Below are 12,204 nucleotides of genomic sequence, written 5' to 3' on the forward strand. Positions count from 1 at the left end.
TTTTTAAGATCATATCTATCTTTCCAAGCAAAGATAGCTCTAGCAGCTTCCTCTTCCATAACATAACCCTCAGGAACAACGGGTAATTCATAATCAGGGGGAGAACTTTCATCATCATTATCATCAATAATAGCATCTTCAATAATTTCATTCTCTCTAACCCTAGCAAGTTGTTCACCAAGAAATTCACCTAATGGCAAAGTGGTATCACGCATAGAAGTAGTTTCATCATAAGTATCATGCATAGCAGAAGTGGCATCATCAATAACATGCGACATATCAGAATTCATAACAGTAGTAGGTTTAGGTGTCGCAAGCTTACTAATAACAGAAGGAGAATCTAGTGTAGAGCTAGATGGCAGTTCCTTACCTCCCCTCGTAGTTGAGGGAAAAATCTTGGTTCTTTCGTCTTTCAAGTTCCTCATAGTGATCAACAGATATAAATCCCAAGTGACTCAAAGAATAGAGCTATGCTCTCCGGCAACGGCGCCAGAAATTAGTCTTGATAACCCACAAGTGTAGGGGATCGCAACAACTTTCGAGGGTAAAGTATTCAACCCAAATTTATTGATTCAACACAAGGGGAGCCAAAGAATATTCTTAAGTATTAGCAGTTGAGTTGTCAATTCAACCACACCTGGATAACTTAGTATCTGCAGCAAAGTATTTAGTAGCAAAGTACTATGATAATAAAGGTAATAGTGGCAAAAGTAAAGATAATAGTTTTTAGTAATTATAACAGTAGCAACGGAAAAGTAAATAAGCGAAGCACAATATGTGAAAAGCTCATAGGCATTGGATCAGTGATGGATAATTATGTCGCATGCGATTCCTCATGTATTATCTATAACATAGGGTGACACGAAACTAGCTCCAGTTCATCAATGTAATGTAGGCATGTATTCCGAATATAGTCATACATGCTTATGGAAAAGAACTTGCATGACATCTTTTGTCCTACCCTCCCATGGCAGCGGGGTCCTAGCGGAAACTAAGGGATATTAAGGCCTCCTTTTAATAAAGAACCGGACCAAAGCATTAACACATAGTGAATACATGAACTCCTCAAACTACGGTCATCACCGAGAAGTATCCCGATTATTGTCACTTCGGGGTTGTCGGATCATAACACATAATAGGTGACTATAGACTTGCCAGATAGGATCAAGAACACACATATATTCATGAAAACATAATAGGTTCAGATCTGAAATCATGGCACTCGGGCCCTAGTGACAAGCATTAAGCATAGCAAAGTCATAGTAACATCAATCTCAGAACATAGTGGATACTAGGGATCAAACCCTAACAAAACTAACTTGATTACATGGTAAATCTCATCCAGCCCATCACCGTCCAGCAAGCCTACGATGAAATTACTCACGCACGGCGGTGAGCATCATGAAATTGGTGATGGAGGATGGTTGATGATGATGACGGCGACGAATCCCCCTCTCCGGAGCATCGAACGGACTCCAGATCAGCCCTCCCGAGAGAGATTAGGGCTTGGCGGCGGCTCCATATCGTAAAATGCGATGAAACTTTCTCTCTGATTTTTTTCTCTGTGAAACGGAATATATGGAGTTGGAGTTGAGGTCGATGGAGCCTCAAGGGGCCCACGAGACAGGGGGGCACGCCCGGGGGGGCGCACCCCCACCCTCGTGGACAGGGTGTGGGCCCCCTGCTCTTGATTCTTTCGCCAATATTTTTTATATTTTCCGAAACTTGCCTCCGTGGATTTTCAGGTCATTCCGAGAACTTTTGTTTTCTACACATAAAACAACATCATGGCAGTTCTGCTGAAAACAGCGTCAGTCCGGGTTAGTTTCATTCAAATCATGCAAGTTAGAGTCCAAAACAAGGGCAAAAGTGTTTGGAAAAGTAGATACGTTGGAGACGTATCACTACACTCTAAGATGTGTCTATGTACATCTGTATGTGGTAGTTCATTTGAAATCCTAAAAAGACAAATATTTAGGAACGGAGGGAGTAGTCAACATGTACAATAGTAGATCAAAAGAGTGTACTACTTTTTTATTATGTGGCCCACCTTTCATTCTCACAAAGTGCCTAGGAGCACGTGCTAGAGCTGGCTCTTCACGAAGAGCCCGCTTACCTTCTGTCTCCTCTTCTCTTTCCTCCAACTAAGCAGAAGTATACTAGTTTATTCCTTATAGCCCGCTGACTCAACTCTATTGTACTTGCTCTAAGCACATCTAAGAACTTACTAGCACCCCCTTGACCGTGGACCTTGACGGTGTACGTCACCTTGTGTCTCATAATTTTCCTCGTCATCATCTGAGTCCTAGAAGATCTCACCCACATCATCATTAGCATGCAGCCGCCTTGATAGGCAACATGCACATAAGGAGTAAAGGCGACTGGGGACGCACCACCACCACGTCGTGGGCACTCCGTATGTGCTCGTGTGCGTGCAGCGTGCATGTTTTTCCATTGGTGCTAGCTCTAAGGCCGAGGCTGTGGTCGTCTTCGTCTCCGACTAGTAGTTGAGCAACGACGGCAAAGAGGTGTTGCAAGAGATGCGTATGCTCCGTTGCGTACGAGCTTCGTTGTAGCACGATGAACCGGACGTCGCCACGGATGGCGCACACCTCCATGCAGCCGAGTGTGTGCGCATGCATGTGTTATTCATGTGCATTCTACGGCCGAGCGTGTGTGCATGCACGTGTTGTGTACGTGTGTTGTGTGCTCCATGCTATGCGCGTATGTGCATGAGTTGGATCAGATGGAGTTAGTGCGTTGGCTTGTGTACATGCGTGGCTGCATGCGTCCTGTACATGCGTGGCTTGTTGCGTGGTTATCAATAATTCAATATAAACTACTCCCTTCGTTCCTAAATATAAGTCTTTCTAGCCATTTCAAATAGACTACAACATACAGATGTATGTAGACATATTTTAGAGTGTAGATTCACTCATTTTGTTTCGTATGTAGTCCCTTATTGAAATCTCTAAAAAGACTTATATTTGGGAACGGAGGGAGTATAAAACATCTTCAACTTAGCATCCTGATGTACCGTTTCTAGTGGTTAGCGAAAAGTTCATGTTCTTTTATTTGTTTATAGGTGGGCAGGCGGCAAAAAACAGGGGAAAATGTGCAAGGTTCCTTGCAGATGCTCCACCATGAGGTTCCTTGCTCTCGGTCGTCGGGAATCTATGCTCTTCAACTCTTTTCTTTTACATGAGCTTTGTTCATCCTTTTTCCAACACGTGAGACATCTAGCATCAAGGTGCACGTGTCATGCAAGAAAATGGAGATAATCAGATAAGCAGTGCGTAAGTGAGTCGTGCGGTGGGGGGGAGCAGGGGGAAACCCTTTTTGGTAAGTGAGTCGTGCACTTCGATGGCACCTACACAATATTTTTTTCTCCTTGATGGCACATGAATAGTGCACGTACTCAACGACGGAGCACGGGATGGTAGGAATGACATGGTCAGCCCTTTTTTGGAGAGAGTACGTACTACTAGTAAATAACTTTGATGTGTCCCGTCAACTCGCAGAATGACGAGAAGCTTGATTACGCCTTCTCCCTCGCCAACGCGTGCGCGGTGGCTCGCAGCACGAGGAGAAACTTTTGCTTACAAGCGGTGGACGTGCAACAGTTCATTTGGTGTCAGATTGCCAGAAGCACTACTATAGAACCATCGACTTCCGGAAGAGGCATAGAGCCAAGCGCAAGGTCACCTACTAACCTTAGGCTAGGCGTAGTGGGAGTAACATAAGTAGGGGTACCTCCTTTTTTTATTCTAGAAACAACCACATGCGAATATCAAGGTGCTGGTTACGTAGAACAAATTTCCTGGAGTCTGTGCTCAGCCCTCCTCTATCTCTCTTCTCAGCCAGCCAGCGGATGCGTGGAGCCCATCGTCTGTTTTCTCACATGCGGTCCCACATGTCAGTGAAAATGCAAGAGGACCCACTGAACCTGCACATCTTTCACCTCGACGTGCTGGTGATGAAAAACAAATCCAATAAAGATCTTCGGTGGCTGCTTTTGGAGTTACTCAAGAGTAGTAAGATTCTATTTACAGTTTAACCCAAGATGCACATCACATGGCTTCAACTACCACTCTATTTTCTTGCATGACATGACCTAGATGCTGGATGTCGCACGTGTCGGCAAAAGGAGGAAGAACCCTACCAAATCTTCGGTTGTGCTCTCGGATTAGACTAGTTGTGCTAACTTAAAAAAATTATTGTGTACTCCCTTCGTTCCAAAATACTTGACTTCCATTTGTCCAAAAATGGATGTACCTATATACTAAAACATGTGTAGATACATATATATTTTGACAAATAGAAGGCATGTATTGTGGAACGGAGGGAGTAGAATGGATGCAAGTTTTGGTATTGGGAAGAAGAGTATATCCATATATTGATAGAGCGTTGGAGTTGGCCTTACAAGTGGGACCGCAGTTAAGGAAACCGACTATCGGCAAACCCCCCACCTCGCCCGCCGTGCGATGGCTGAGTTAGAGAAATGATGAGGTTGAAGAGATTTCTCTAGCACGGTGAGGGAGTCCTGGATTAGGGGGTGTCCGGATAGCCGAACTATCACCGTTGGCCGGACTCCTGGACTATGAAGATACAAGATTGAAGACTTCGTCCCGTGTCCGGATGGGACTTTCCTTGGCGTGGAAGGCAAGCTTGGCAATACGCATATGTAGATCTCCTACCATTGGAACCGACTCTGTGTAACCCTAACCATCTCTGGTGTCTATATAAACCGGAGGGTTTTAGTCCGTAGGACGAACAACAATCATACCATAGGCTAGCTTCTAGGGTTTAGCCTCTTTGATCTCGTGGTAGATCTACTCTTGTACTACCCATATCATCAATATTAATCAAGCAGGAGTAGGGTTTTACCTCCATCGAGAGGGCCCAAACCTGGGTAAAAACATCGTGTCCCTTTTCTCCTGTTACCATCCGCCTAGACGCACAGTTCGGGACCCCCTACCCGAGATCCGCCGGTTTTGACACCGACATTGGTGCTTTCATTGAGAGTTCCTCTGTGTCGTCACCTTTAGGCCCGATGGCTCCTTCGATCATCAACAACGACGCGGTCCAGGGTGAGACTTTTCTCCTTGGACAGATCTTCGTATTCGGCGGCTTTGCACTGCGGGCCAATTCACTTGGCCATCTGGAGCAGATCGAAAGCTACGCCCCTGGCCATCAGGTCAGATTTGGGAGTTTGAACTACACGGCTGACATCCGCGAAGACTTGATCTTCGACAGATTCGAGCCACAGCCAAGGGCGCCGCATTGTCTCGATGGGTATGATCTAGCTCTGCCGCCGAACAGTGCCCTGGAGGCCGCACCAGCGTCCGCTCCGACCCTTAGCTCGGAGCCGACTTCGCCGATCAAGGACGAGTGGCTAGACACCGCCTCTGGGGCTACGATCTATACGGCGATTGAGCCGAACACCATCCCTGTCCTTTGCAAAGCTCGTGACTCCAAGGTGCCGGACTCCTCTCCGGACTCCGAACCTCCCGCGCCCCTGCCAATCAAATCCGATTGGGCGCTGGTTATGGAGTTCACTGCCGCGGACATCTTTCAGCACTCGCCCTTTGGCGACATCCTGAATTCCCTAAAGTCTCTCTCTTTATCAGGAGAGCCCTGGCCGGACTATGATCAGGAAGGTTGGGATGCGGACAACGAAGAAATTCAATGCCCACCCACCATCGACTTTGTAGCCACTGTCGATGATTTAACCGACATGCTCGACTTTGACTCCGAAGACATCGACGGTATGGACGACGATGCAGGAGACAACCAAGAACCAGCGCCTACAGGGCACTGGAAGGCCACCTCGTCATACGACATATACATGGTGGACATCCCAAAAGATGGGAATGGCAATGGAATAGCGGAGGATGACCTCTCCAAGAAACAGCCCAAGCGCCGGCGTCAGCGGCGCTGCTCTAAATCCCGCCACAGCAAAAACGGTGATTCCGGCACGAGAGATAATAACACCCCGGACTGTGCCGAAGACAACCCCCTCTAGCAGGATTCAGCACAGGAGGAGGGAGAAGCCAGCCCTCATGATAGAGCGGCAGACAGAGAGGTAGAGGACGATAATTATATGCCTCCCTCCGAAGATGAAGCAAGCCTCGATGACGACAAATTTGTCGTACCCGAGGATCCCGTCGAACAAGAGCGTTTCAAGCGCAGGCTTATGGCCACGGCAAGCAGCCTCAAGAAAAAGCAGCAGCAGCTTAGAGCTGACCAAGACTTGCTAGCTGACAGATGGACCGAAATCCTTGCAGCCGAAGAGTACAAACTCGATCGCCCTTCCAAGAGCTACCCAAAATGCAGGCTGCTACCCAATTAGAGGAGGAAGCACCCAAACCTACATCACCAGCGCATGACGCGGCCGACCGGCCACCTCGTGGCCGCGACAGAGAGGCCTCTAGGCCCTCCACTAAAGCCGCACCCCGGTGTCGCTCGAAAAGTACAAAGCCACGGGGAAATGCGCCAGACTTGCGAGAAATATTGGAGGACAAGGCAAGGCAAATAAGATCGATCTACGGACCGCGTGGGTGCCCCACGACACGTGATGACAACCGTCACGCCAGATACAACAATTCCGGCCGGGCCGAACACAGTAGACAAAGCTCATTTGAGCTGCGTCGTGATATAGCCCAATATAGAGGCACCGCACACCCACTATGCTTCACAGACGAAGTAATGGATCATCAAATCCCCGAGGGTTTCAAACCCGTAAACATTGAATCATACGACGGCACAACAGATCCTGTGGTTTGGATCGAGGACTATCTCCTTCACATCCACATGGCTCGCGGTGATGATCTACACGCCATCAAATACCTCCCACTCAAGCTTAAAGGACCAGCTCGTCATTGGCTCAACAACTTGCCAGCAGAATCAATTGGTTGTTGGGAAGACCTGGAAGCCGCATTCCTTGATAACTTCCAGGGCACATATGTGCGACCACCAGATGCTGATGACCTAAGCCACATAATTCAGCAGCCAGATGAATCGGCCAGACAATTCTGGACACGGTTCTTAACCAAGAAAAATCAAATTGTTGACTCTCCGGATGCAGAGGCCCTTGCAGCCTTCAAACATAACATCCGCGATGAGTGGCTTTCCCGGCACCTAGGACAGGAAAAGACGAAATCCATGGCAGCCCTCACATCACTCATGACCCGCATGTGCGCGGGAGAGGACAGCTGGCTAGCTCGCAGTAATAGCCTGACCAAAAACCCTAGTAGTTCGGATACCAAGGACAGCAATGGCAGGTCGTGTCGCAACAAGCACGAGCGCCGCATTAACGTCAATAATGCTGAAGATACGGCAGTCAATGCCGGATTCAGAGGCTCTAAACCCGGTCAGCAGAAAAAGTCGTTCAAAGGAAATACTCAGGGCCCGTCCAATTTGGACTGAATACTCGATCGCTCGTGCCAGATACATGGCACCCCCGAAAAACCAGCCAACCACACCAACAGGGATTGTTGGGTGTTCAAGCAGGCAGGCAAGTTAAATGCCGAAAACAATGACAAGGGGCTGCATGGAAATGACGAGGAGGAGCCCCAGCTGCCGAACAATAGAGGACAGAAGGGCTTTCCCCCACAAGTGCGAACAGTGAACATGATATACGCAACCCACATACCCAAAAGGGAGCGGAAGCGTGCACTAAGGGACGTATACGTGGTGGAGCCAGTCGCCCCAAAGTTCAACCCGTGGTCCTCCTGCCCGATCACTTTTGATTGAAGGGACCACCCCACTAGCATCCGCCACGGTGGATTCGCCGCATTGGTTCTTGACCCAATCATTGACGGATTTCACCTCACTAGAGTCCTGATGGACGGCGGCAGCAGCCTGAACCTGCTTTACCAGGATACAATGCGCAAAATGGGCATAGACCCATCAAGGATTAAACCCACAAAAACGACCTTTAGAGGCGTCATACCAGGTGTAGAGGCCAACTGTACAGGCTCAGTTACACTCGAAGTGGTCTTCGGATCCCCGGATAACTTCCGAAGCGAGGAAATTAATCTTCGACATAGTCCCGTTCCGCAGCGGCTATCACGCACTGCTCGGACGAACCGCATTTGCAAAGTTCAATGCGGTGCCGCACTATGCATACCTCAAGCTCAAGATGCCAGGCCCTCAAGGAGTAATCACGGTCAATGGAAACACCGAATGCTCTCTTCGAACGGAGGAGCATACGGCGGCCCTCACGGCGGAAGTACAAAGCAGCCTCTTAAGGAAACTCTCGAGTCCGACTACTAAACGTCCGAACACCGTCAAGCGCGCCCGGAGTAACCTATAACAAGACCGCCTGGCACGTTCCGAGCACGCGTAGCAATGTGGCCCCAACCCCAGCCCTCGCGAAATCGCGGAACCAGTACCACGCATACATAACTATGCTCTGGAGATACCATGGGCATAGGGGGAGGGGCATGACCACGGCATGTCCAGAGTGCGGCTCAACCGCACCAGGGGCTCCCAATTGTGTCATTCTTTTTTTTCTTACTCTCAGGACTCCGTTTTCCAGAAGCCCTGTCTAGCAGTAGAATCGCCGAACTCACGATGCAACAGCCAGGGAAGCAGAAAAGCTACGTCGAGTGTCCAGGTGGTCTCTATTACGAGCAGAATACCTGTTTTACATACCATCCCGCAGCCTACCCCTGGAGGGGGACATGTTAAATAGTCCCATCCCTTGCTTATCGCACTATTTGTATCGTTCTGCTTTCATTGCAGTATCTTTTGAATAAACAATACATAGCTTCTGCTTATTATTGCATTCCTTTTTTTCTCCATCAAATGTTCATCTATGACATGTTGCACCCGTACAACTTGGTACGGTCAATACACCAGGGGCTTAAGTACCCCAAAACATGGTGTGATAAGTCCAAACACTTTCACAAGTGCGGCACCCCAAACTTATAGCATTATATGCATCGGCTCCGAATCATGTCTTGGGTCAACAGTTGGGTTTGCCCGGCTCCCATGTTTTGGTACCTTACGTTCCGTTATATCGGCTAGGGTAGCGCTGGCAGAACCACTACGATTGTGCCCCGGTTGAGCTGGGTTGAGCACCTCAGTGGAGAAAGCTAAAACTGACTGTCATGATAGGGCGAGAGCCGATCGCTGTTCGAGAGGTTTTTCGGGTCCCTAAAGACTCATGCCACTTAGAGCGAGGAGTCGGCATTGTCCGGCCAAGGCGTGGATAGCGCCCCAAACTCGGCCTTCCGTAACCAGGGGCTTCGCCGAAATTTAAAATTATAGAATTCTATGGCTAAGTGAGAGTGTTCAAGCATTATAGTCCAGTTGCCTCATTCATCGTGTTGAACGCCTCCCTCGAAGGACCCAAGAATGGGAACAAGAGCGCTCAAGTTTATCCCGAACACCCCAGCACTCGTGGCATGGGGGCTGAAGCCAACGACTTGCCATCTCTCAAATTTGATAAACGGCCGCACAGAAGGTAATATTTTAAATTAACAAGCATTGCTTAGCGCATATGAACAAAGTTTTCAGCGTACAGGATAACAAATGCGAGTCTACTCAAAAATTACATCTTTGGAGCATTCACCCGCTATAAGGTGGGCACCCTTCAGGATGCCCTCATAGTACATCTCGGGCTTGCGATACTCCTTGCCTGACGGTGGCGCGTCCGTCACAAGCTTCTTGGCGTCCATCTTGCCCCAGTACACTTTAGCACGGGCATGGGCCCGACGGGCACCTTCAATGCAGACGGAGCGCTTGATGACTTCAATCCATGGACAAGCATCCACCAGCCGCCGCACCAGACCGAAGTAGCTCCCAGGCATGGCTTCTTTAGGTCACAACCGAACTATGAGGCCCTTCATGGCCTGTTCGGCCACCTTGTGGAGCTCGACCAGCTGCTTCAGCTGGTCGCTCAGGGGCACCGGATGTCCGGCCTCAGCATATTGAGACCAGAACACCTTTTCCGTCGAGCTCCCCTCCTCGGCTTGGTAGAATGCGGCAGCATCGGACACACTACGGGGCAGATCTGCGAACGCTCCTGGAGAGCTCCGGATTCGGGTAAGTAACAGATAATTCACTTTTACATGCTTTCTTTGCATATAGAATGCCTTACCCGCCGCTATCTTTTTTATCGCCTCAATCTCCTGGAGGGCCTTCTGGGCTTCGGCCTTAGCGGCTTTGGCACTCTCAAGAGCCAAGGCGAGCTCGGACTCTCGAGTCTTCGAGTCACGCTCCAAACTCTCGTGTTTTTCCATGAGAGCCTAGAGCTCTTGCCACACCTCCGCCACCCGTGCCTCCTGCTTCTCTCGCTCGGTGCACTCCGTGGCTGCACTGTTTTCGGCCTTGGACACCGCTTCCTTCAGGGTCGCCACCTCGTTCGTGGCCCCTGCAATACTCACGTTATTCCTGTCATTTTTTGCAACCAAATCCTTTCTATAAGGTATTACTTTAATAAGGTATTACTTACCTTCCTTGTCCTCGAGCTGCTTCTTGGCAAGGCCAAGATCGTTCTCGGACCGCTCGAGGCTCTCCTTCAATGCATTGACCTCCACAATCAGTGCGGCAGAGGTCAGCAGCGTAGCCTGCATTCCCATATTGACATATTTATGTTAGACTCCTGCATATATCTTTTTAGATCCTCAGCTCGGCTTTTCTTTCCGAACACCGAACTAAGCATCAGGGGCTACTGTCTATGCGGAAATATTCTTACATATCTTAAAAACTTACCTCAAAGCCTGTTAGAAGGCTGGTACAGGCTTTAGTCAGCCCGCTCTTGGCGGACTAAACTTTCTGGATCACCGCACTCATGATAATGCGGTGCTCCTCGTCGATGGAGGCACCGTTAAGCGCCTCCAGCAAGCTACCTGGTGCCTCCGGTTGGACGGAGGCCACCGGCGTCGCAGTCTTGCCCTTCTTACGAAGGGGCCACCTGCCGGACTTCAGAACCACTGTAGGTTCCGGTACGGAGTCCGGCACAGGGCCGGACTTAGAGCCCTCTGGGGTTTTGCCCCCTTTGCGCCTGGAGTCCGGGAGGTCGCCTTGCGGCGCCTCCAGGACCACCTCCTCCTGGTTGGGCCCCTTTTGGGACTCCACCGTGGCATCTTCTGCATCACGAGGGGAGAAGGCGGTCAGAAGTGAAGTGCTATTCACATTCGACGAATCCAGGGAGCTGCTCAACGAAGCGGGGAGATCGTCCTTGGGCGGGCTACATGGTTGTATTTGGCGTTCGAAGACACTATGCGACAAATGAAAAATCATGAGTTATTCTGGAATCCGGACACTTACGATCTCGCCAGGGGCTTGGCCCTCGAGGGCCACTCCTCTTCGCTGTCGTCAGCGTTGGTGGAAAAGTTCGGAGGAAGGGTCCTTCCTTTCTTGGACCCTCCGGCCCCCCAGCTGGGGCGACCTTCCTTTTCTTCTCTCCCCCGCTGGGGGAGAGGCCTCTTTTTCCTCCTCCTCGTCTTCACGAGAGGAGTCCACCTCAGAGTCATCGGACGATGAGTCCGATAACACCTGACGCCGGGAACTCTTTCGGGTTCCCGTGGCCTTCTTCTTGGCCTTCTTATCCGGCACCACGTGAGGTGCCGGAACCAGCAGCCCCGTCAATCGGGCGTCCGCTGGATCTTCTGGTAAGGGAGCCGGACAGTTAACCTGCCCGGACTTCTTCTGTCAGGCCTATCAAAGGTAACGGAGTTTAGATCCCGCATAGAGTCAAACTATGAAAAACAAGTGTCCTGTAAAGGGTAAAATAGCTTACCTCGCCGGCTTGATGCTGCGAGCTGAATCCGTGATCTTCGGTAGCGGATGCGGGAGCCTCGGCGCCCTTGAACAGCACCTTCCAGGCATCTTCGTACGTAGTGTCGAAGAGCCTGCTCAAGGTTTGGTGCTGTGCCAGATCAAACTCCCACAAGTTGAAGGCCCGTTGTTGGCACGGGAGGATCCGACGAATGAGCATGACCTGGACTACATTGACGAGCTTGATCTTCTTGTTCACAAGGTTTTGGACGCAGGTTTGGAGTCCGGTCAGCTCTTCCAAATCACCCCATGTTAGGCCCTTCTCTTTCTAGGAGGTGAGCCATGTGGGGATGCCAGATCGGAATTCGGGGGCCGCTGCCCATTCAGGGTCACGCGGCTCGGTGATGTAGAACCACCCCGATTGCCACCCTTTGATGGTTTCCACGAAGGAGCCCTCGAGCCATATGACGTTGG

This window comes from Triticum aestivum, chromosome 6B (assembly GCF_018294505.1).
Source record: "Triticum aestivum cultivar Chinese Spring chromosome 6B, IWGSC CS RefSeq v2.1, whole genome shotgun sequence".
In the NCBI taxonomy this organism is placed as follows: Eukaryota; Viridiplantae; Streptophyta; class Magnoliopsida; order Poales; family Poaceae; genus Triticum; species Triticum aestivum.